A 6,030-nucleotide genomic window follows, 5' to 3' on the forward strand; every position below is an offset into this window, starting at 1 on the left:
CGAGTGGAGTATGGGCATCGATTAGTGGATCAATTTATCACGTCCAGACGAGACGTGATAAATCGATCCCCGATACATCGAACACTACCCGCCGATCCAGCGGGTAGTATAGACGTACTCTGTCTCCTACTACTTACAACTGAATATCATTTGCTCCATATATAAAATAGGGATAATGAGACAGAGGTTAAAGTCAACATCAAAAGTTCAGAAGTGCCTTTTAAGAATCTACATTTGGCTTGCTCAGTGGTAGAACCCATGAATCAACTTCTTGATTCTAGCCCTGCACCATGCCTGATCATGCTGTGTCCTAGAATTCTGTATGTTTATAAGCACCACTGTACCAGAAGGGCATAGACAAATTGAGTTTCAGAGGAAAGCAATTAAAATGGCTAAGTGGCTGGAGGGGCTCACTCTAAAAAGAAATTAATAGAAATAGACACCGTGTAATGACCCTCAAATTTAAAGATCCAGGAGAGAGAGAGGGAGGAATTACTGAGGGTAGTACAAGGGGGATAATAAGGTTAAATAAATAAAAGGGAAAGTTTAGGTTGAATGGCAAGAAGGCCGTCAGTCTCCCAGTGGAAGTTAAGATGTTTCAGACTAGACTGGCTCAATTTTAGTAAACATACAGTAAGGAATAACCCTGCACTGCCAAGGAGGTGGGCTTCCTGGTCCTTCCCAGGCTCAGATTTCTAGAACTGGGAGAATGTCACTCACCTAGATGTTTTTCCTGAGGGGTTGCAACTGGTTCAAGAACCCTTCTGTGTGCAGATAGCATAAATAGGAAGAAACAATGTCCATTTACTTTGCATTTGTCTGTGCTGAATTTCATCTGCCACCATGTTAGCCACTTAATCTGGTTTTGCTAGGTCCTTCTTGAGTGCCTCATAATAGGGCCTGCTCTTTAACCTGAATAATGTTGGAAAGTTGCCTCACTGTTCATCCTCTTTTCCAGGTTAAGTGGATGATAGATTTGATTACTTTTGTTTGGAAGCTTGGCTCTTTGTTCTTTTAATTCCTTCAGCACTGCCAGGTGAACAGCAGCTCTCTAGGTGACTGATAGTAATTCAGGCTGGAGTTTCCCCATCACTCCTTCTGACATTGGTGCTTCACCTTCACTGCCTGGAAAAAAATAATCCTGCAAAAGGCATTTCCCATTGTTTTCAGTGATGAAGACTGGTGGAAAAAAATCATTTAAGATGCTTTCCCAGTCTTCCTACACTCTGGTCATGCCTTTTACTCTCTTCCAGACCCACTGATTCTTTCATGGGCTGCCTCTTTGTAGTTAATTGCTCTTCAGGTTCCCCCTTAACCACATTTTGATGATAATTTTCAGTTGATCGAGAGTGTAGGTGGTTTTCTTGTCCATAATGATCTCAGTAATTACGCCCATAGTCCACAATTGTCACCACAGACAGCAACAGCCAAAGTCTCTTTAAATTACAACAGTAGTTAGACTTATTGGGCTTGCATACACAAATCCAGCACCAGACACCTAGTATCCAGAATGTTCTATGCTGGGAACAGATCACTGTACAAATTGATTAATCTCCCTAAAACACTGTAAATGCACTTCTCCCACAAAAACAGAGTGGAACCTGCTTATAGTGAAATGGTTTGCACAGAACTTTATCATAAAAAAGGTCTTTCCATCCTAGCTGGTCAATATTTCTTCATCTCTGCTCCTACAGCCACTTGTATCATTTTAATCCCCTCATGTATATTTTAATTTTCGCACTGAGACGGCTGATACCTGGGATTCTGAATATGGCTCATTTGATTTTTATACTGTGCTGGAGGGGCGGTGTTGCCTAGTGGATACAGCACTGGATCAGGACTCTGGAGACCTCAGTTGTTTGCAGATCTACCACTGGCCTGCTGGGTGACCACAAGCAAATCACTTCTCTCTTTTTCTCAGTCCCCTTATCTGTAAAATGGGAATAAAGATACTTCCCTCCTTTGTAAAGTGCTTTGAAATCAATAGATGAAAAAGCACTAGTTCAAAGATATGTCAGTAATAATACCTACGAGTTCTTTCCTTTCACAGGACACCCTTGTTTCCAGTCCTGGACCTGTTTTTCCAATGTTAATAGGTTTATCCCAGGTTCTCACTATACTGCCTAATAATGAGTTTGTGTTTGTCTACCTTAAATCTAGAGAGATTGACTTCCATTTCCTCATCATCTTCTGGGCTTGCTTTATTCTTTGAGGATGCCAGATTACAAACCAGAACCTTTGTTTAGAATCCAACTGTACTCTGAGTCGCACTGTTTTGGCATGATTCTCATTCCATCGGCCTCAGCACAGGCAAGAGCTCTTACCTACCAAGGCAGTTTGTTAATGTACAACCATCCAATCTAAATACCCAGAGCCATTTCTTCCCCAGAGTTTCATAGACTGCTTATTAGACACTTCTTCTCCTTTCTGTAAAGGCAGGTTCAGCAAAACCCTTTGCGTTGATCACCAAGAATATTAGACCTTCAAAATGGAGAACACACAAGAACTTACCACTTTACTTTCAATTGGAAAACTAAAAAAAAATCCACATTTTGCTTCCTGTGTTACTAATAGGGTACTGGAAACTATATGTACAGTCTTACAAGAAAAAAAATCTGAGCAATATCTCCTCATACATGAAACCAGGTGCTCAGTTCTATTGTATGCTGTACATGTTCCTCCCCTCAGCCATGCAATCTTGCTTCCCACCAGCCTCATTCACAAAGTGAACACAAAACTTGGAAAACATGGAAAATCATTTCAAATTATGTTCTTGCAACATGTAGCAAGAGAAACCAGTGGAAGTGACCAGGAAACTTAAAGCCTGACAGAAGAAAACAGTGAATTTGGGATTTTATTTTCATTTATTAAACAGGGCACTTGCACAACCCTCAAGGTGAAAGCATCTGAACTTCCTTATTTTTTAAGACACAAGCATATTTTAACAATTCTTCCACTCTATTGCTGTATTCTTAGTGATTAGCGCAGGCACTGCATCTTACCCTGAAAATGCTATAAAATCAGAACAGGTCTATTGCATAGGATGTGCTGAGATGATAAAGGGAAAGCTCTGTGTGAAACAATTTCTGCAGTACAGGAATACCACCACGTGTCACTCAGAGAATGGGTCCTAGTTAAATTAGATATCCAGCTGAAAAGACCAGTTCACATTTGGCATCTGCGCCAGCAAACCCAATTTCTTTCTGCATTTTGTTGTTCCTTTTCAAGGTAATGTACCATTAAGGTTTCCGCTTGTGGAATTCACCAGCACATCCTGCTCAGAGATGTAGCCTTTGGCAAGTTTGGAGAAAGAGCTGAAATTCAGGTTCTTTCTGAACGCTGAAATCTGCCTAGCCAATTTGATTGCTTGTGCTGAAAGCCTCACGTCTTGAGCTTATGAGTTCTCCCCATCCCTTTAGTGCCTCATTAAGTTCTTGATTTTTTTTTGGTAGTTTTTCCCTAATAACTAGGAGCTGTTTTAGAACGTTTTTGTAACATTTATATCAATATTTTACTTTAACAAGGATATTTAACTAAAAAAAGAGAAAGAATTGCCTTAGTGTAGGTTCAAAAACTGGGTGGTAACAAAAGGGACAGTGCAGGGAACTTCTGGAAACCACCCAGATTCACCCTTCGAAGTAGCCAAGCTCTGAACCTGCTGCTGGAGGAAAAGCTACAGTGGCCTTCACAGCTATGGCAAAGTCAGGCTGAGGATCCTCTGCAAGTCAGGGTGAACTTTGTCACCAGTGGAACAAATTCTGCCTTCAGGTTCTAGTACACAGGAGTGGAACCCCCGAGGGCAGGATTTGGTCCAAAGGCTGGGAGCACCCCTTTCCAAAAGCAGCAACTTGGAATTTCTCTGCTACTGTAGCTGGGGTGGAAGGGAGTCAGCATCTTTTTTCTTTTACCAGGGATGCAATTCAACCTTTTCCATGCTGCACTTTCAGAGCACCAGTTCCCAGCTTCCATTCCTACAGCCACAGCTGTCAAGGCCAGCAGCTTCCCCTCCTTAAAGCTGGATTATTTTTTTAAAGAAACTTTCTAGCACTTTTATACACACAGTGAATAACCTCTTTTTATTGGAGTATTTTTGGGCTTTATATAAAACAAGGTTTTGAATTGTAAAAATATCAAGTGCCATTAGGAAATGTACAGCTCATCTCTGTTCAATTAGCTTTTCCATTGTCTTACAGAATTAAGTCCAAAATGGAAGGGAGTTTTATAATGAAGTTGTTTATTAAAAATGTTTGAACTGTCTGCCTTGAACTTGCACTTTTTCCTCAGAGGCTGAAGCCCAGGGTAGATCACAAACCTCCAATTCTTGATATGGATCTGGATGTACTTTTAATTTCTGCCTTCACATATATGGAGTATATCTGGGCTAATGGATAAAAAGGCAGTTCTCTTGTGTGTGTCTTTATGGGGCTGGTTCTGTTTATCTTGTACCAATGAAGGGATGAGAATACAGTATTTTGGAGGCTTACATTTAAACACCCTGGCCACTTGATTAAAGCTAAAGCTACCAGCAGTGTTGAAACATGACTGTTCCTGGTACTAAGGTTCTAGCACCATTTTCCTGACCAGAGTGAACAAAACTCTTGTTTACTTTCAAGGAAGCATGCTAGCTAATTCCCCCATCTGTATTATACAAAAATCAGTCATAGCGGGAACCTGTTTATAACATAGTTATCAATGCAGCATCAACTTGTAGTGTAGGCTGGAATTGTACTCAAGTATTGAATGAGATTAAAAGTCATACATCCACACTGTAACACTAAACCACAGCAGGAAATTCACATTACACTACAAATTCAAGCAGGCTACGGATAGTAGACAGAACCTGTAATGCTTCTCAAAGAAAACTCTATTAAAAGTACTAGCGACAATCTTGTTTTGACAGTTTGACGACAATGTGATAAACTGATATGGTGACAAGTCTTTGATAGGTTCTGCTGAAGCTTTTAAATCAGGACTCAGAAGTTACCAGAAGCAATCCCTTAAGCACCCAGGGATGGAAGTTGTAAAGTATTATTTATGATACAATAGTTGTTTATGTAAGGCACTGTTACATGGGTATCATCTCCATTTTACATAGTTTCCCTGGGTCACTGGTCCCACCTAAGTAACTTGCACAACCACACACAGCAACGCATTGGTAGAGCTAGGACTAGAACCATACAAGCCTGGAACTAGTTCCGCTTTAACCTCTGCACAGTCCTCTCTCAGAAGAAGCTAAGAGCCCTACAAATGAACCTTGATTTCCATGCAAGTGAAGAATCCAGCACCTTTCCTCTCCAGAGACGTTTTAACGCAGTCTGCATTTCTTAAAAGCTTCACTAGCCCAACAACTGTGGCCAGATCCAGACAAAATAACTAGGAATGTGAGAGGAACCATGCATCCTCTCAGACAGTCTCTTCATGACCCTAAAACCTCCGTTAGTCACTTCCTAGACTTCAAATTGCTGTTTTCCAGGCTAAAAAATGTTGCAGAAACCCCCCAAAAAGAGTTAAGAGTGGCCATCTACCATCCAAGCAACCATTAATTGATCTATGCAGAAAGGCAGGTGCAGATCTAATTTCTTAGCTTGACAGAACTTCGCAGGCAGAAAGGAACATATATTATGTTGTACAGCTCAGCCCAGCCCAGCTTCATTGTATAGACAACAGCAAATTGTCACTTCCTAACCACACGTAAGTCTGTGGTGAGCCCTGTAGGGGCCTGTACATCACCACAGTAATCAGAGCTAAAGATGGAGATCCAGCTTTCCTCTTTTTGGGAAGGATACTTTTGGGAGACTTAGCCATAGGGTGAAAAGAGAGCCCCTGCCTAGCCAGTCACTGAGACTTAGGGTGAAATTGCTCCTTTAATAACTTCACATGCCTGCACCAAGCTGCAGCAATATTTCTGAACTCAAACCGCTTTTCCATCACATCTCCAATCACTTTATAAATGTGATGCCTAATTCCTTAACCCCAACCATAGGAGGCAATGGAGTTTCCTCTCCATTTTACAGGTGACAAAACTGGCAG

This window comes from Mauremys mutica, chromosome 13 (genome assembly GCF_020497125.1).
Source record: "Mauremys mutica isolate MM-2020 ecotype Southern chromosome 13, ASM2049712v1, whole genome shotgun sequence".
Classification (NCBI taxonomy): domain Eukaryota; kingdom Metazoa; phylum Chordata; order Testudines; family Geoemydidae; genus Mauremys; species Mauremys mutica.